Source organism: Stegostoma tigrinum, chromosome 12, assembly GCF_030684315.1.
Source record: "Stegostoma tigrinum isolate sSteTig4 chromosome 12, sSteTig4.hap1, whole genome shotgun sequence".
Lineage (NCBI taxonomy): Eukaryota > Metazoa > Chordata > Chondrichthyes > Orectolobiformes > Stegostomatidae > Stegostoma > Stegostoma tigrinum.
Window position 1 is genome coordinate 8,225,995 of NC_081365.1, and position 21,063 is coordinate 8,247,057.

The 21,063-nt window shown below is 42.4% G+C and overlaps 1 protein-coding gene across 5 annotated transcripts in view; it reads left to right on the plus strand.

Annotated features, from left to right (window-relative positions):
• usp25 (ubiquitin specific peptidase 25) overlaps nucleotides 1-21,063 on the plus strand; it is a 181,935-nt gene that overhangs the window by 641 nt on the left and 160,231 nt on the right. The window contains exon 1 of one of the 5 annotated variants that reach the window (XM_059650137.1): nucleotides 9,250-9,283. The exons of the other annotated variants lie outside the window; for them this stretch is intronic. The gene's annotated coding sequence lies outside the window, so the exon portion shown is untranslated. Of the gene's footprint in view, nucleotides 1-9,249; nucleotides 9,284-21,063 lie in introns of those variants that run through there. 5 annotated transcript variants of the gene reach the window in all.

The following is a 21,063-nucleotide window of genomic DNA, read 5'->3' on the forward strand; positions in this document are numbered from 1 at the left end:
GTCCTCAGCCTCTAAGCTGCATTTTTCCCACCTGATCCTTTCCGCACTCTTCTTTTAAGGCACTCCTTAAAACCGTAAGCTTTTTGGTTGCCCCCTTCCTCAGTGTCAAATCTTGTCTAACAGTGCTCCTGTGGAGCACCTTGGCATATTAATCACGTTGTGTTTGCAAGTTGTAACAATTTCGTTCTGGCAGTGGAATGAAATTTTCTGAACTGCGTGATGCATTTTCACTCTTTTTGTTCTGAACCATGTTGTGTGTATGCGGTGCACTGTCTGAGGTACTTTCTCTCAAAATGATATGTCGAAGAGCCATACCTTCTGCTGTTTTCAGGTCATAAATCATACGACACCAGGTTATAGTTCAACAGGTTTATTTGAAAACACAAGCTTTCTGAGCCTCAGTCATTTAGTTGTTAATGAGAGGTAGTATCAGACAATTTATATGTAAAAGATCAACATTCCACACCATTGATGAGAATATCCTAAACAAATTTAAGATGCTGCTAAATCTTTAATCAGTTTTAAGGTTTTAATTAATATGGATATGTAAATCCACGAATTCCTTTCAAGCCACAGTCCTGAGAGAACTGAAGGTTTTACCAGAGTAAGGAAGAGTTGACATTTTAGGTTAGACAATGCAAGTTAGGTGTGTGACTTTGCTTAGAATCTGTTTGTGTTTTAGTTTGGAATCAGACTGGTTTTATTTCCAAAGTAGACATTTATATTAAAAAAAATTGTTGATAAGTTGTGTGTTTTTTGAACAAACTAAAATGTAGCTGTCAATACGTATTGACCCGATTGATTTGAGTGAGAGAAAGACAGTTTGAGAGAGTGATCAGAGATAATGGGAACTGCAGATGCTGGAGAATCCGAGATAACAAAGTGTGGAGCTGGATGAACACAGCAGGCCAAGCAGCATCTTAGGAGCACAAAAGCTGACGTTTCGGGCCTAGACCCTTCATCAGAAAAGACCCTTTTGTGATGAAGGGTCTAGGCCTGAAACATCAGCTTTTTTGCTCCTAAGATCTGCTTGGCCTGCTGTGTTCACCCAGCTCCACACTTTGTTATCTTAGTTTGAGAGAGAGAGTTGTGTGCATGTATATGTATACAAGAGTGTGTATTGTGGCGGGGGGGGGGGGGGGGGGGGCGTCACTTGTAGTGAGATGTGAACCCAAGATTCTGGTTGAGGCCATCCTCTTGGGTACCAGACATGGCTATTAGCCTCTGCTCAGTGTCTCTTCATTGTTGTGTATCCCAAAGTCCACTTGAAGATCCGAGGTCAAGCGTCCTTGCGTGTCGAAGTCTTCCCCCACTTGGAGGGAACATTCTTGTCTGGTGATTGTTGGGTGGTGTTCATTCATCTGTTGTTTCTCACACGCTCATTTTCTCAGTCTCCCCCCCCCCCCCCACCCTTCACTTACACACACACACACACACACACACACACACACACACTGAATTCCCCGCAACACACTCACATACGCACAAATCTACACAGACTTTGTCCATTCCAGTCCAACAGCGGCATTGCCACATCACTCTTTTCAGGTGGAAGTAGAATAAGCTGACCTCACTATATGAAAGAAGAATGGGGAACTTAACCTCTGGCATAGCCAAGATATTGATCACTGAAATTATAATACTATGTTCGTGATCAGATTGTGGTTTTGGGGCATTGCTTTGCACAAAATGACTGCCACTTTTCCCAGATTACAGTAGTGATTATGTTGCAAAAGTTCCTGTTTGTCTGTAAAGTGCTTTGAGATAATCGAAGATCAGGAAAGATGCGATATAAACTGAAGTTTTGAAGTTGTTTTTTTGATGCTTAATACATTATTGAGTTATTTACCTATTGAGTTTTGATGAATGATTATAATGTAAATATTGTGTATGCTTTTGTATATCTTACATATATTGTACTATGATATACTGTTGACATATTTTCTCTTTAAGTTATGATGTTGGCCTAGATTTAAAGGTCGACAGATGCATATTTTAAGATGCTCTTGTCTGTTGCTTATGATTTCTTATCAGACAAGGTATTGCAAATGTTTATTTTCTCATTTCCTTTCAATTCATGTTTAGAGAGCCCATCTGCTTGCATAGTGATAGGATTCATGAATTTTTATTTTAGGATTAATAGCTTGTTTCTATACAGAGCTTTCAGAGATCTTAGTTTATTGAAACTTTTGTATTGTCTTCCGTACAATTTTATTGGCCCGTTTTGTGCTGCTTTTGCTGTTCGTTCAACCAAAATTTTTCTTGCTAATGTCAATATTTTAAAACCCAACAGACCTGCAGAGTAAAATATTGAAGTAGTTGAAGCCATTTTGTGACAAGATCGATCAGTAGAGTGGAGTGTCATCCAAAATCCAGCTTTCAAAGCTGGTGAAGGACTGAGCAATAGAGAGTAGCCTAGGGATGTTATTCCAAAAGTAGAATTGAGATGACTTAAGAGACAGTAGGAACTGCTGATACTGGAGAATCTGAGATAACAAGGTCTAGCGTTGGATGAACACAGCACGCCAAGCAGCGTCAGAGGAGCGGGAAAGCTGACATTTCAGGTCGAGACCTTTCTTCAGTGCTGTTTGGTGTAAATTGTGCATATATGAAGAGAGCCAGAGGTGAAAGACTGTATAGCATTGACTGAGATAAAGGAGTTTACAGATGTAGTGTGGAATGAGGGCAGGCTGTGATTTAAACCCAGGGATATTGAATTTGGTGCTGTTGGTGTGAAATCAAAAACTGATTATTTACACAGCATTATAGAGATCTGGAATACTCCTTCAAAAGCTTGCTTAAGACTGGTGATCAACTGCCCCTTTCACAGTTGAGATGAATTGATTTTTACTTTGTCAGGTGAGACAATCAGAGAATGGGGGTCAAAGGCAGCTAAATGGGGTGAAGGCACAGATCACCATTGATCTAATTGATTGGCATAGCAAGCTTGAGGCGTTGTTTGACCTGTACCTGCTTTTATGAGATGATTGGCATAGCAAGCTTGAGGCATTGTTCGACCTGTACCTGCTTTTATGAGATGTGGGAGACTAGAGATCATCAAAGCCTGAGCTGGCCTCATTGTCAGATAAGGACATATGTGATAACAGTTCTAGCAAAGTTGTAATTTATTTTGGAAAAAGCTCAGAAAATTATTGACAAGTCTTTCAATAAATTGGTTTAGAGTTAAAGGAACGACAGTGATGGTAGATATTGGGTAGGGGTTTAGGTCAGAATTGCTGCATGAGTTGGCTGTCAGTAACCTTTTCTTGGAGTTTGAAATTTGATCAATGAACAAGACACTGAGCTTGAACACCACCAGGGATTGAAATAGAGTTGCAGCATGTTATACAATAAGTAACATCACATTGACAATGTTTAAAAATCGGTTTATTCCAGAGGCGGGGTGGGCGCACTGTGAAAGAGTTGACTGTCATTTTTGCATTTCCGTTGACTACTGGATGCCACAAAGCACTTTACAGTCACTGACAAACTTTAGAAATGTTGTCACTGTTGCCATGTAGGGAATACAGCAGCCAGCCTGTGCACAACAAGCTGCCAGAAGCCGCAACGTAATGCTAACCAGGTACTCAGTTTGTGATGTTGCTTGTGGGATGAGTATTGACCAAGGCAACATAGACAACTGCTGTGCTCTTCTTCAAAATCTTTTCATGGGATTCTCTTTTTTACCTCCATCTGAGAGTGTAAACGGAGAATAATTCTAATATCTCATCCAAAATGCAGTATAGAGATTAGTGGAATTGGAGTTCTGAAATCGTAATCCTTACATGCTACCAGTTACCCGTGCTAGACTGAGTTACTTGTCTGTGTCTATTGTACAGTTTGAGGACAGTGTCCAATATCGAGCATAGTTTCAGTGATGGGCCTTTGTATGACTGAACAAGCGGATTGGCAACTTGCAAATGTTTAGGCATGTAGGGTTGGCAAAATATTGGGACTCAGTGCAGGATTTGCTGTTTCTTTCTTTTTCTATCTCATCATTGAGGCATTTGAACTCAAAACATAATGCAGCTTGAAGGAGAAGTTGCTATTTTGAGCAGTTGGTTGCAGCCTCATCCCAGTTTTTAATGTCAGTGCTGTTGTACTTCACGAAGAAGTTCAGATTGTCTTTGCGGAATGCTGGCTGTTTCAGAGTTGAGTAAATAGGATTTGGAGGGTGGAAGGTGAGGTAGTTTGGCATGTCTCCTTAGTTGAGGAAACATCTAAACATCTGTTGATTCTCCTGCCAATTGCCACTAAGTGGTGACATGACTAAGTCAACCCAATTATGTATAATTTGTGTACAAAGAACAAAGAAAATTGCAGTACAGGAACAGGCCCTGTAGCCTTCCAAGTCTGCACTGACATGCTGCCCATCACAACTAAAACTCCTTACCCTTCTGGGCATCGTATTCCTCTATTTACATCCCATTTATACAGTTGTCAAGAAGCCCTTGAAAAGTCACCATAGTTTCTGCTTCTACTGCCTCTCCCGGCAGCAAATTCCAGGCACCCATCACCCTCTGTATATAAAAAAAACTTGCCTTGTACATCACCTTTAAACCTTGCCCCTTGCACCTTAAACCCATGGCCTCTGGTAACTGATTCTTCCACCCTGGGAAAAAGCTTCTGACCATCCAGTCTGTCCACATCCTTCATAGTCTTGCAGACCTCGATCAGGGCGCCCTTCAACCTCCGTCGTTCCAGTGAGAACAACCCAAGTTTCTCCAACCTCTCATCGTAACTAATACCCTCCATACCAGGCAACATCCTGGTAAATCTTTTCTGTGCCCTCTCCAAAGCCCCCACATCCTTCTGGTAGTGTGGCGTGTGGCGGCCAGAATTGAACACAGTATTCCAAATGCGCCCCAACTGCAGTTCTATAAAGCTGCACCATTACCTGCCAATTTTTAAACTCAATGATCCACCTATTAAGGGTACTCTGAAGGGTTCTGACATTTACTGTATATTTTCCATCTGGATTAGACCTTCCAAAATGCATTACCTTACATTTTTCTGGATTTAACTCCACCTGCCATCTCTCTGCCCAAGTCACCAACTGATCTACATCTAGCTGTATCCTTTGACGGTCCTCATTGCTATTCGCAATTCCACCAATCTTTGTGTCATTGGCAAACTTACTAATCAGACCTGCTACATTCTCCTCCAAATCATTTATATATATTGCAAACAGCAAATGTCCTAACACTGATCCCTGTGGAACGCCGATAGTCACACCCCTCCATTCAGAAACGCACCCTTCCACTTCTACCCTCTGTCTTCTCTGAACGAGCTAGTTTTTTTTAATCCATCTTGCAAGCTCACCTCTGACCCCATGCAACTTTAACTTCTGTATTAGCTTGCCACGAGGGACCTTGTCAAAGGCCTTATGAAGCCCATGTCGACAATATCCACTTCCCTATCCTCATCAATAATCTTTGTCACTTCCTTAAAAAACTCAAGTTAGTGAGACACGACCTCCCCTTTACAAAACTGTGTTACCTCTCCTGAATACGCCCACTGATTTCCAGGTGGGAGTAAAACCTGTTGTGAAGAATCTTCTCCAATAATTTCCCTGCCACTGACGTAAGGCTCACCGGCCTCTAATTAGCTGGATTATCCTTGCCATCCTTCTTAAACAAAGGAACAATATTGGCTATTCTCTAGTCCTCTGGGACCTCCCCTGTAGCCAGTGAGAATACAAGGATTTCTCTCAAGGCCCCAGCAATTTCCTCTGTTGCCTGTCTGAGTATCCTGGGGTATATCCCAACAGGCCCTGGGGAGTTGTCTGCCTTAATGTTTTTCAAGACCTGCAATACCTTCTGCCCTTTTGATCTCAACATTACTCAAGCCATCTACACACCCTTCTTCAGACTCATCATCCACCGAGTCCTTCTCTATAGTGAATGCTGATGCAAAGTACTCATTTAATACCTTGCCCATTTCCTATGGCTCCACACATAAGTTCCCTTCCTTGTCCTTGAGTTGACCACCCCTCTGCCTGGCTACCCTCTTACTCTTTATGTTAAAAAAAAGCCTTGGGATTTCCTTAATCCTGTTGGCCAATGACTGTTCATGACCCTTTTTAGCCCTCCTGACTCCTTGCTTAAGTTTATTCTGATGTTCCTTGGATTCCACCCTTGCTTAGTGTGTTCCCAGCCTCCTGGCCTTCAGAAATGATTCCTTTCTCTTTCTGATTATACCCCTTGTCACCCAAGGCTCCCTAAACCTGCTACACAATATCCCTCATCCTTAAAGGAACATGCCAGCCCCGAGTTCCCAGCAACTTACACTTAAAAGCCTGCCATATACCATATGTTGATTTGCCCCCGAATATCTGCCTCCAATCTTCATTTTTCTTGTATTAGTTTAATAATGAAACTTTGCAATTGTAGTTGATTAATTATTGAGGTCCATTTAAGCTATATTCATCTAAGTGTGTAACATTTATTTGGAAATAGTTGTTTGGCAGTACAGAGCTTGAATGATTTGAAATCTGGCATTGCTGGATAATCCTGTGTAAGAGAAGAATTATGCTGAGAAGCAACGTAGGTTTGTCAGTGGGCTTACAGTGTGATGCAGAGACCCTTCTTCTTTGCAGCCAGGAAGAATGTGTACAGCCTCTGCCTGATTCAATTCAACATAGGTGACAACAGTTCACCAGTTAATTTCTCAGGACAATGCCTTGACTAATTAGAGTCAACTTGTCTGGTTTATCATTTATAAAAAAAAACCCTGGCAGTTAACTGTCAATCAGCTTTAATAGGTGTATTCCCCATGGCAACACCTCTGGCTACTAGAGTCTACTTGCCATCTTCACATGAACTGTAAGCATTGACTTTCTCCTTGAATTGGTGTCCTTGTGAAATGTCCAGTTGAGTGCAAGATGAAGAGGTCTGATGACTGTACCTTTCTCAGCAATTCTTTTATTTCGGAGGGCATACTGAATGCACACTGTTTAGGTCAATAACATTATTTTAAAGGCAAAATTGACATAGAATCCCCTTCTTGACTTAGTCGGTTATCATATGTGTACACAGCGGCCTATTGATAGTTCATTAAACAGGGCAGTCATGAAGAATTTCATTATTGCCCAGTGGCACTTGCTGATGGGCTAGTGGGCAAGAGAGGGACTGGTTCCCAGACATGCACCCCACATCAGGCTGGCTCTTGCTGTCCTCCCTGTACACTACTTATCCTGTCGTACCATCTGAAGCTGAAAAAAGAAGCCAGAATTAGGAGTGACACATGAGCGTAACAGGAGATTGAAGTTTTTTATAATTGTTTCATTGAATGTGAACATTGCTGGCTAAGATAGCATTTATTGCCCATCCGTTTTTGCTCAAAGGATAGTTAAGAGTCAAAAAACATTGCTGTGGGTCTGGGTTTGCATGTCAACCAGACCGGATAAGGATGACAGTTTTCACCATTAAAGGGCATTAGCATACTGGACCGGTTTTTACAACAAGCAACAATGATTTCATGTTCATCATTAGACTCTTAATCCCAGATTTTTAGTGAATTCAAATTCCACCATCTGCCAAGGTGGGCTTCAAACCTGCAACTCCCAACTATTACTTGGGTCTCTACATTAATGGCCTAGTGATATTATCAGTATACTAACACTTGCCCTAAAATGACTCAGTCACAGCAGCAGTGGACAAACACCAGTAGCCTGATTGGAAATGTTTGAAATAATGGAAAAGGGCATCAAGATGGTGATGACAAACTTGAGTCTTATGATGAGAGCAGAAATGTTGCCTTGATGTTGAGATTAATCCAGCATTTGAAAACCGAAACGATCTACAACAAATATCTCAAAGCAGTGGAGATATATCACCAGTGATGCTTTCATAACAGTATCCAAAGCTTGTGTTGAGACTGGTTGGACAACAGCACTGCTCTTTCCCAGCCTACATGCTCAGTCTCAAGCACTAATTATTTAAAACCAGCTCCACTCAAGTATATCGTTCATGTTCCTGACACCGTACTCCAGTATTAACTGGAACAAAAACAAAGTTGCTGGAAAAGCTCAGCAGGTCTGGCAGTATCTGTGAATGAAAAAACAGAGTTAATGTTTCGGGTCCGGTGACCCTTCCTCAGATCAGTATTAACTGTTCTACTTGGAGCTCACTCATGGTAGGAGACCACAGGAATAGCTTCAGGTATGTCTCAAAGCATCCCGAAAAGGTCAAACACCCCTATCAATTCATGGAAGTCCCTGGCTTGTGACTGATCAAAGTGGAGAAGATTCAGTCGGGAGTGCACTGAATACATCGAGTCATAATTTTGGGAATGTGCAGAGAGATGTTGAAATGTTGGAGAGAGCACAGAAACCTTCATGCACCACAGCTCCTCCACCATTCAGGTGGCATGTAGGTCAGCAGATAAAGCATTGGAGTTAGGAGCTTTCTAAGAATCCAGTGAACTGGAGAGGAGACAGGTTAGCCTGTATTCTGAAGTATTGTCCAAGAAGAGGAGGAATATTTTAATGTCAAAACACTGTTTATGAACCAGATGACATTGGCTGAATATGATTGCTGATCTAGCGTGTTACAATGTGGAAACATCTGCAGCTGAAGTTGTAAAATTACATATTTTGGATGAAGTAGTTATGTTGACCCTTATCTATCCTCTTAAATGTCTAGAAAGCCACTTTGATTATCCATCCCTAACCATTCTAGACAATGTCGGACTTGCCAGTGTTGCCTACGTCTCATTCTAAGTATGAGTATATTAAACAAATCCCAAGTGTTTCTTACACAGAAATTAGTTCAGAATTTATCTTTTGCCAGTTGAAAACCAAGGGAAGTTAGTTGAGTGTGGATTTATTCTTAAATAATGAGAAATTAAAACTTATCTTTGTATTTTTATTTAAATTTTTAAATGGATGTGTTCGGTCACTGAAGATTCTGACTGGCTGACATTGGATTTGCAGATAATGGCAGTCCCCTAATACGTGCAGAACATAGCCAACAACTGTTACCATCTGATGAGAACAAGTAAGCTGTTCAACCAAGAAGGGTGTCACATTTGGCCCAGATCCTGCTTTCAACTGTTGTATTTACATAAATGCAGTTCAAAATGGGCCACTGCTAATCACTGGTCTTACTTTTTTGTTGCTTAAGGGCGCACAAACTGTCTGAACTGGAAAGTTCCTCTGCTTATTTCAGCTAACTCAGCACGGACAAGGGATTGACTGTGGGATTCCCCTGGTTTGCTTAGCTCAGTGTTGCATCATGTGATTCCTCTCATTGATGAATACCCGTTTAAACTTGGAGTTGATGTAAGTTTAGTGTGGCTGTGAAATTGAACATTGTACAAGGGATTTGAATGTTTACAGTGATTTCTTGAACAGCCTTTGGTTTTAAATTGATTTACTGGTCTGTGAAATGTATGAAACACCAATTATCAACTGGTAAATGTTAAATCAACAGTTACATTCAACTGCCTCTACAAACCACTAACTATTTTCAACCAAATGTCGCAGGTCACATAGAGTCGTACAGCACAGAATCAGACCCTTCAGTCCAACACGTCCATGCCGACAGCTATCTTAAATTAATCTAATTAATTTGCCAGCATTTGGCCCATCTCCCTCAACCCTTCCTATTCATATTCCCATCCAGATGCCTTTTAAATGTTGTCGTATTAGCCTCCTCCACTTCCTCTGGCAGCTCATTCCATGCATGCACCACCCACTGTGTGAAAACATTGTCCCTTAGGTCCCTTTTAAATCATTCCCCTCTCACCTTAAACCTATACCCTCTGGCTTTAGATGCCCCTACACTGTTGAAAAAGCCCTGACTGTTCACCCTATCCATGCTCCTTATGATTTTATAAACATCTATATGATCACCCCTCAGCCTCTGACGCAACAGGGAAGATAGACCCGGTCTACTCAGCCTCTCCTTATAGCTCAAACCCCACAACTCTGGCAACATCATTGTAAATCTTTTCTTCACCCTTTCAAGTTTTACAACATCTTTCTTATACCAGTGAGACCAAAACAGTGCGCAGTATTCCAAAAGTGGCCTAACCAGTGTCCTGTGCCACATGACCTCCCAACTCCTATATTAATGCACTGATCAATGAAGGTAAGCTTACCAAACACCTTCACTATCCTGTCTACTTGTGGCTCCACTTCCAAGATACTATGAGCTTGCACTCCAAGGTCTCTTCATTCAGTAACACTTCCCAGGAAATTACCATTAAGTGTATAAGCCTTGCCCTGCTTTGCCTTTCCAAAATGCAGCACCTCACATTTATGTAAATTAAACTCCATCTGCTGCTCCTTGGCCCATTGCCCCATCTGACAAGGTCTTGTTGTACTCTGAGGTAACCTCCTTCCCAGTCCACTCAACCTCTAATTTTGGTGTCATCTGCACCTTAAGCATATCTCCTTTGCTCATATCCAAATCATTTATATAAAATGATGAAAAGCAGTGGACCCAGTACCAATCCTTATGGCATACTGCTGGTTACAAGCCTCCAGTCTAAAAAGCAACACTCCATAACCACCTGCCTTCTGCCTTCGAGCCAATTCTTTATCTAAACTGACTAGTTTCCCTGTATTCCATGTGCTGTAACCATGCTAACCAGTCTTTCATGAGGAACCATGTCGAAAGTTTTACTGAAGTCCATTGAGATCATGCCCACCACTCTGCCCTCATCAATTCTCTTTGTTACTTCTTCAAAAAAGTCAATCAAGTTAGTGAGACATGATTTCCCATGCCCAAAGCCATGTTGACTATCTCTAATTAGTCCTTGCCTTTCCAAATACATGTAAATCCTGTCCGTCAGGATTCTGTCAAACAACTTGCCCACCGCTGATGTCAGGCTCACCAGTCTATAGTTCCCTGGCTTTTTCTCACTACTATTCTTAAATAGTGGCACCATGGTAACCAACCTCCAGTCTTTCAGCACCTCAGCGAGGGGCCCAGCAGCCACTGCTATAGCTTCCCACAGTGGTCTAGAGTACACCTGATTAGCTCCCGGAGGTTTATCCACTTTTGCGTTTTCAGATGCCCAGCACCAACACCTCTGTAATATGGGCATTTTTCAAGATGTCGTTGGTTATTTCTTCACATTGTCTATCTTCCACATCCTTCTGTATTGTAAACACTGCTAATCTCCCCCATCTCCTGTGGCTCTACACATTGGCAGCCGTTCTGATCTCTAAGGGCCCAATTCTCTCCTGTGCTACTCTTTCATCCTTAGTGTATTTGTAAAAATCCTTTGGATTCTCTTTAAGCCTGTTTGCCAAAGCTAGCTCCTGTCCCCTTTTAGACCACCTGGTTTTCCTCTTAAGCATACATACTCTTGCTGCTTTTCTTCTGTTTGAGGGATTCACTTGATCCCTGCTGTCTACACCTGACATATGCTTTCATCTTATTTTGACCAAAACCTCATCCAGCATTCCCTACACCCACCAGCCTTGCCTTTCATCCTATCTATCTATACTACATACAATACATACTATCTCTGGACTCTCGTTAATTCATTTCCGAAGACTTCCCATTTTCCTGCCATCCTTTTGCCTGTGAACATCTGCCCCCAATCAACTTTTGAAAGTTGTCACCTAATACCATCAAAATTGGCCTGCCTCCAATTTAGAACTTGAACTTTCAGATCTCTTCTATGCTTACTTATCACTGTTTTAAAACTGATAGAATTACGGCCACTAGCCCAAAAATGCTCCCTGCTGACACCTCAGTCACCTGTCCTGCCTTATTTCCCAAGAGTAGATCAAGTTTTATACCTTCACTAGTAGGTATATCCACATACTGAATCAGAAAATTTTCTTATACACACTTAACAAATTCCTCTCCATCCAAGCCCTTAAAACTATGGCAGTCCCAGTCTATGTTTGGAAAGTCAAAATCCCCTACTGTAACCACCCTGTTATTCTTACAGATAACTTGAGATCTCCTTAGAATTTGTTTCTCACTTTTCCACTGACTACTGTGCAATCCCAGTAAGGTGATCAACGCTTCCTTATTTCTTAGTTCCACCCGAATCAATCCCCTGGACGTATTCCCAGGAATATCCTGCCTAAATACAGCTGTGATGTTATCCCTAATCAAAAACACCACTGTCCCTCCTTTCTATCTTTCCGATAACATCTATACCGTGGAACATTAAGCTTGCCAGTCCTGCTTATCCCTGAGCCACATCTCTGTATTTGCTGTGATATCCCAGCCCTATATTCCCAACCATGCCCTGAGTCATCCGTCTTGCCTGTTTGGCCTCTTGCATTGTAATAAATGCAGTTTAATTTATCAGTCCTACCTCGTTCTCTGCTTTGTTCCTGCCTGCCCTGACTTTGACTTGCTTTCTTTCCCCAACTGTACCAGTCTCACACTGATCTCTTTTCTCACTGTCTCCCTGGGCCACCACTTCACAATTTATAAAGTCTTTAATTTATTGGATAAAAGAAACAGCTTATAACAACTGATGAGGGAAAATGTGCTTGCTGACAAGATACCTCACAAAAGGTTCAGTCATAAGATAAGAGCCCCCAGTATTGGATTAGTATGTTAACATGTTTAGAGGATGAGTTAATGGGCAGGAAACAGCAAGTGGGCACAAGGGTTTCCTTCTCGGGTATGTGACCTGTGACCACTGAGGTTCTACAGGAATCAGGGCTGACGTTGCAACAGTTTACAATATATGTTAATGACTTAGAGGCAGGAAACAAAAGTGCTGGAGCCAGATATTCAGATGACACAAAAATAGGTGGAAAGACCCATTGCAGAATGGATAGAAACAGCTTGGAGAAAGATATATTGGTAGGTTAAGTAAGCGGGTAAAAGTTCGCAAATGGAGTACAGTTTGGAAGGGAGAACAAAAGAACAACCTATTATTTAAATGCAGTAAAACTGTAGAAAGCTGCAACACAGACTTGGGGGTAGATTAAATTAGATTAGATTACCGACAGTGTGGAAACAGGCCCTTTGGCCCAAAAAGTCCACACCGCCCCTCCAAGCATCCCACCCAGACCCATTCCCTTATAACCCACACATCCCTGAACATTACAGGCAATTTAGCATGGCCGATCCACCTAGCCTGCACATCTTTGGACTGTGGGAGGAAACCGGAGCACCCGGAGGAAACCCACGCAGACCCGGGGACAATGTGCAAACTCTGCACAGACAGTCACCCGAGGCTGGAATCAAACCTGGGTCCCTGGTGCTGTGATGCTGCAGTGCTAACCACTGAGCTAATAGTGGGTACTTGGGTACTTGTGCCCAAAACAGAGTTCGCCCACAAGTGTGGACAGGTAATCAGGAAGGCTAACGGAATGTTGGCCCTTGTTTCAAGGGAGTTAGAGTATAAGAGTAGGGAAGTTTTATTGCAACTGTTTTCATCTGGAGTACTGAGAGCAAGTTTGGCCCCTTAAGGAAAGATATTATTTCATCAGAGGCAGTTCAGAGAATGTTCATTTGGATGATCCCTGGAGGGGGTGTCTCATGTGCAAAGATTGAACAAATTGAGACCTACTCATTGGAATTTAGAAGAACGAGGGGTGAATTAATTTGAACATTTCTGATTCTTATGGGTAAATGTTGAGGAGTAAATGCTCCCCTCAAGGACCGTCTCAGATCAGAGGGCATAGTCTCAGATTTCAGGGGTGCCAATTCAAGTCTGATATGAAAAGGAATTTCTGCTTTAAGTGTTGAATCTTTGGAATTCCTTCCCTCAGAAAGTAGTGGAGACAGAGTCTGTGTGTATATTTAAGACTGAGATAATTCTCAATTCCCTTCCTGATCAAGCATCAGTGTGAAAAGGGCAGGAAGGCAGATGTGAGGAAGGTGTATCCGAGATAATGGGAACTGCAGATGCTGGAGAATCTGAGATAACGAAGTGTGGAGCTGGATGAACACAGCAGGCCAAGCAGCACCTTAGCAGCACAAAAGCTGAAGGGTTTCTTTCCGTTGAAGGGTCTAGGCCCGAAACGTCAGCTTTTGTCCTCCTAAGACGCTGCTTGGCCTGCTGTGTTCACCCAGCTCTACGCTTTGTTATCTCTGTGAGGAATATGTGATGAGTCATGATCCTGTTGAATTGTGGAGCAGACTTGAGGGGCTGAATGGTTGAATCCTGTTTATATTTTTTATGGTCTTAATGTCTTTGAGGTCCAAAATACTCTGAGCCATCTTATTCACACTCACAACCTGTCCAGCTACCTGGGAGCCAATCACATAGTTGTTGGCGTAGAGAAAGCCTTTGTCATCAACAGTTGGTTATCACTGTACAAAAACATCAGATACCTTTTTGCCTGTCAAATCTCAACTTGCAGACTCCTGGTGTGTTTGCAGTAATCTGACCCCACTGCTTGATCAAGTAATACCATAAAAGATACTTAAATATCACAACGCCCCCCCGCCCGCCCTTGACCGTGTCTCCCGCATTTCCAGCAACTCATCCCTCACACCCCGTCCCTGCAATAACTGCCAAAAGAGAATTCCCCCTTGTCCTCACATACCACTCCACCAACCTCCAGATCCAACGCATCATCTTCTGACACTTCCGCCATCTGCAATCGACCCCATCACCCAAGACATTTTTTCATCCCCACCCATGTCTACTTTCCGGAGGTACCACTCTCTCCATGACTCCCTTGTCCGCTCCACACTCTCCTCCAACCCCACCACACCCAGCACTTTCCCCTGCAACCGCAGGAAGTACTACACTTGACCCCATACCTACTCCCTCACCCCCATCCAAGGCCCCAAGAACACTTTCTACATCCAGCAGATGTTCACTTGCACATCTGCCAATGTAGTACACGGCATCTACTGTACCCGGTGTGGCTTCCTCTACATTGGGGAAACCAAGCGGAGGCTTGGGGACCGCTTTGCAGGACACCTCCGCTCGGTTCGCAATAAACAACTGCACCTCCCAGTCGCGAACCATTTTAACTCCCCTCTCATTCCTTAGACAACACGTCCATCATGGGCCTCCTGCAGTGGCACAATGATGTCACCCAAAGGTTGTAGGAACAACAATTCATATTCCACTTGGGAACCCTGCAGCCCAATGGTGTCAATGTGGATCTCACAGGCTTAAAAATCTCCCCTTCCCCCACTGCATCCCAAAACCAGCCCAGCTCCCTAACCTGTTCTTCCTTTCATCTATCTCCCCGCATCCTCAAGCTGCACCCGCATTTCCTACCTACTAACCTCATCCCACCCTCTTGACCTGTCCGCCCTCCCCCGGACTGACCTATCCCCTCCCTATCTCCGCACCTACACTCACCTTTACTGGCTCCATCCCCACCCCTTTGAACAGCCTGTCTCCTCTCCGCCTTTCTTCTCCTCTGTCCATCTTCGATCTGCCTCCCCCTCTCTCCCTATTTATTTCAGCACTCTCTCCCCATCCCCCTTTTCAAATGAAGAGTCTAGGCCTGAAACGTCAGCTTTTGTGCTCCCAAGATGTTGCTTGGCCTGCTGTGTTCATCCAGCTCCATACTTTGTTATCTTAAATAAGTGTTGGTAAAAATTCAAAAAATTGCAGCATAGTCTTCCACCATCCTTAATTTTTAAAAATGAGTCATTTTTCCCCATTTCAATCCCAGTAAAAATACAGAAATTAAAAAAGAAAATATACAGTACTTACAATAGGTCTATCCAGCCCTAAATCCCTGGTTTAAGCATTTCTCTGGCTCTTCTGGTCACCTGTGCTTCTTTTCTGTCTTGGCTGTATTAGTGTTTGAATAGGCCTTGACAGTTCACCCATTTTGTAACATCTCTCTCTTCAAGGAGCGTTTTACAACTTGGGTCTTTGATTTTGATTTTGTTAGTGCAGAAGCTTGAAATATGGAGTAAACAAACACAAAAATACTAGAAATGTTCAGAAACAGAATTGACCTTTCAGTTTTGACCTAAGCGTTTCCAACAATCTTTGATCCTTTAACTTCTGCCCTGCTTCTGACTTCGCACAATGAAGCTACTTTGGAATATTTTGTGAAGTTATTGGTGTATTAGAAATGTCCTGGTAACTAATTTGTTTGATTTTAATTTGAGATTGTTATTGTATGGTAAACATTTTATTCAGATACATAGGTGAAGGGCATCATTTGGTTCATTATTTGGAGCACTTGTGAAGAGAATCTACTGGGACGCCTAAGTTGATAAGTAGGAAACAGACATGTGAGTTGTTGCGTTCTGTGAATAAATCTATTATCAACAAAAAATATTACCGCCCAGTTTCACACTTCAGCTGTCTTGGGATTGATATGACAAAGGTATTTATAAGCGAAACCTGCTAAGTCCAATCGAAGTTGGAATCTACTATGCTGCTGATGGATGCGAACTGTTTAAGTTATCCGTGGGCATCTGAGACAGCAATGGGAATGCTGTAGTGACAGGATTAGTACAGTGTGGGCTGACAAATAGCAAGTAACATTTATACCACGCGTGCCAGGCAGTAGCCATCTACGACAATAGATAATCTAGCCATAACTCTTTGACATTTGATAACATTATCATCACTGAATCTCCCACTATCAAAATTCTGGGGTTACCACTGAATAGAAATTGAACAATACTAGTGATATAAGTACTGCGACTACAAGAGCAGATCAGAGGCTAGGAGTTCTGCACAGAGAAACTCACTTCCTGACTCCCCACGGGTTCACTAGTGTAGCCGTCCACGGGTCAAGAGTATGTTGGAATACTCCTCACTTGTCTGAATGAGCGCGGTTCCAACAACACTGTTGGATCATGTCGACATGATCCAAGACATATCTTGATTGATTCACCATCCACAAATGTTCACTGGTTCCTCCACTGATTCTCTGGAGTAGCAGCATGTACCATCTATAAGATGCACTGCAGAAATTCACTAAGGCTCCTTCCAAACTCTTGAACAGTACCCTCTGGAAGGGCAAGGATAGCCACTGAGGTGACACACCACCGCCTACAAGTTCCTCTCCAAGCCACTGAACATGCTGATTTGGAGTTACATCTCTGTTTGTTTGGTGTCACAAAGTCAAAATCATGATACTTTCTCATGGATAGTATTGGGCGTCTACATATAGCAGCAATCAAGAAGGTAGCTCACCATCACCTTCTCAAGGGCATCTAGAGATGAGAAAATAATGCTGACCTAGCTAGTGATGCCCACATCCCGTGAATGAACTAAAAAGAGTCACAGAAACAGATGGTAGCCATTCAGTCACTTGAAACTGCTCCACCGTACCATTGGATTATAGTTGAAATGTGGACTCAATTTTTGCACTTTAGATCGATATTCCTTGTTGCTTTTGCACTTAAAAAGATGATCTTTGCGATTTAACACTGCTTCTAGCATCATTTGGGGAGCTAAGACCAAGTTTCCACAACATCTTGTATGTACAAGTGCTTCCAGAGTTCTTTTTCTCACAGTAGTATTCTAGTCCCCTTCAGCTAGACACCGAAGTTCCATTCGACTTTTTTATTACCTGTGTACTTACACTGAATAATTTGTTATTTTCCTTCCCATCTCATGCTATTGGAAAGAATTCAAATCTACCTTTATTCAGACCAAAGCAGATAATCCTGTGTTCTTTTGTTCTTCATTCATTTACGGAATGATGGCATCACTTTTAGGCAGCATTTATTGCCCCTGCTTAATTGCCCAGACAGCAGTTGAGAATCAACCTTATTGCTGAGAGTCTGGAGTCACATGTAGATTAGACCAGGTAATGATGGCAGTTTCCTTCCCTAAAATAAATTAGCGAGCCAGATGAGTTTTTCTGACAATTGGCAGTGGATTCATTGTTATCACTAGATTCTTAATTCCAGATATTTATTGAGTTGAAATTTCACCATCTGCCGTGATGGGATTTCGACCCAGAATGTTATCTTGGTCTCCGGATTGACAGACCACCAATAATGCCATGAGGCCATTGCCTCCCCCTTACCTTCAGTAAACTCCATCTGCTTTTGTTTTTCCCACTCAGTTCATCTGTTAATATCCCTTTGTAAGTTCCTGCTTCCACCTACACAATTTGGTATGCTTCCCAAGCTGGTGTCACTTGTAAGCTGTTTTGCCATCCAATTCACCGAGGTGTCAGTACAGATCCCTGGGGATCACCATTTTCCACTCTGATAATTAAACCTTCTGTTTTATTTATCTCATCGTGGGTCTCCTACTTTCAACCAACCACCAAACCATATTATGAGATTAAGATCCCAACCGATGTTACTGTTGGTCAGATCCCAGAACGAAACCTGATTTGATAGATCATTTTTTGTTTTTAACATGCTGGTCATTCACTGAAACAAATAGAAAAGGCTGAAGATTTTCCTTAACAATAAAGCAGAAGTTCAATACATAAAAGAAAAGATGATAAAATAGATCAATACAAATCTAAATCCAGAACTCAGTTTGAAAAATCTTAAAGCATGTAGTAAAATGAAGTTTTCATCTATTCACCACCATTGTCCCTTTCCAGCAACAGTTCCAGAAAGATCATTCCTAAATCTTAAATCTTTGAGTTTGATTCAGTTGCTTCTTCCTAGTTCTTTCCTTTGAATGGCATGAATATTCCCCAAACTGAAAGCTCATACGTTTCTCAGTCTTTTAAAGTTATTCCAATTTATAACCAAACACTCCTTGCCTGGAAGTTACTCAAACTTTGTACTAAGGTAACTTATTTTCTGAACTGTTAGTACCTTTCAAGAAAGTAAATTAAACTTTTCTTTTGACCCTAGTCATGGCTCCAAAAGTTGCTAAGAAACACCTAATTGTTGGCTTTCCTAAACTAAAATAATCCTTGATTATCCTAAATCAAAAACTAGCTAACAGGTGATGTGAGAGAGGCCACCCTTCACATCAGGCTACATTCAGCTGAATGTTGCATCAAAGAGCCAGAGTAAAACTGAAATCAGTGGTTATCAGTGGGAAAACTTTACACTAGTTGGAGTCATAGTTGGCACATAGGAAGATGGTTGTGGTTGTTGGGGCCGGTTATCTCAGTTCCAGGGCATCCTGCAGGATTTCTTCGGGATAGTGTCCTATGCCCAACCTTCATGACCTTTCCTCCATCATAAGATCAGAAGTGAGGATATTCACTGATGTTCACACTACATTCCAATATCATATAAGATTATTAAGGGATTGGATAATCTGGAGGCAGGAAGTATGTTTGCGTTGATGGGGGAGTCCAGAACCAGAGGACACAGTTTAAAAATAAGGGGTAGGCCATTTAGAACAGATTTGAGGAGAAACTTCTTCACCCAGAGAGTGGTGGATATATGGAATACTCTGCCCCAGAAGGCAGTGGAGACCAAGTTTCTGGATAGTTTCGAGAAAGAGATAGACAGAGCTCTTAAAGATAGTGGAATCAAGGGTTATGCGGATAAGGCAGGAACAGGATACTGATTGTGGATGATCAGCCATGATCATAGTGAATGGTGGTGCTGGCACAAAGGGACGAATGGCCTACTCCTGCACCTATTGTCTAATGTCATATCATTCATGATTCCTGAGATACTGTATTGTAAGATGATCAGGACAATATTCAGATTTGGACTGATGTGACAAGCCACACAAATACCAAACAATGACCATCACTAGTAAGAGACAATCAACCACCGCCTCTTGACATTCAATGGTGTTACCATCACTGAATCCCCTGTCAATATACTTTAGGTTACCGTTGATTGGAACTGGATTACCAACTGGATTCACCACATAAATAGTGGCTGCAAAAGTGGGTCAGAGACCAGGAATACTGCAGCAAGTAACTCTCCAAGGTCTGTCCATTATCTGTAAGGCACAAGTCAAAAGTGTGAGGAAGTACTCGTGACTTGCCACCCATCCAAGACAAAGCAACCAGCTTGATTGGCATCATATCCACAAACATCCACACCCTCCACCACCAACACTCTGTAGCAGCAGTGTTTACTGTCTGTAAAGATGTACTACAAAAATTCACAAAGATCCTTAAACAGTACCTTCCAAACCCATGACCACTTCCACTTCGAATGGAATGGGAATGCCACACCTGCAAGTTCCTGTTCAACCCACTCACCATCCTAACTCTGAAATATATCACGTGCTCCTGAGATGCTGCTTGGCCTGCTGTGTTGATCCAGCTTCACACCTTGTTATCTACCATTCGTTCGCTTGCAGGATCAAAATTCTGGAATTCTTTCTCGAAGGGCGTTGTGGGTCAACCTGCAGAATATGGATTGCGGTGGTTCAAGGAAGAAGCTCACTATCACCTTCTCAAGGGCAATGAGGTCAGGCAATAAAGGCTGGCCAGCTTGCAGCTCCCACGTCCCAAGAATGAATAAAGAGAAGTTCTGATTGTTTACATTCCTACTCGTAAACTGTTTTCTGTTAAGACTCCAGGGCTTTCCAGTTCTCTGACACTAGATTGAGCCATGTTTTCAAAAGACTGAATGACCTACTTAACTTTTTAAACCCGACACAAAAGTAACCAACGCCCACATACCACTCATTTGAAATCTAAACTTTAAAGATGATACATATGATATGTTTCATCCCAAGGTCACTTCTAATTCTAAACACTTTTGCTTTCCTTGTATGAAACTACTTCACATATCTTTTGGGTGTGCATATAGACAATATCCACAGCTATTTTCCTGACAACCCTTTACATAACCTCTTTGAAAGGCTCACCTTTTGTGAGAGATGCCGGGCCCATCACTAGTCCCTGTTACCTCTCTGTCAGTCATTGTGTCTCTGAAACATTTCAGTAAAAACCTTGTGCTGATTAATTCTCGTCGAATCCCTGCAGTGTGGAAACAGGCCCTTCGGCCCAACAAGTCCACAACGGCCCTCGGAGCATTCCACCCAGACCCATCCCCACCATAACCCACCTAATCTGCACATCCCTGAACACTGTGGGCAATTTAGCATGGCCAATCCACCTAGCCTGCACACCTTTGGACTGTGGGAGGAAACTGGAGCACTTGGAGGAAACCCGCGCAGTCACGGGGGCAGTGTGCAAACTCCACACAGACAGTTGCCTGAGGGTGAATCGAACCCAGGTTCCTGGTGCTGTGAGGCAGTTGTGCTAACTACTGAGCCACTGTGCCTCCCCAGTGAAAT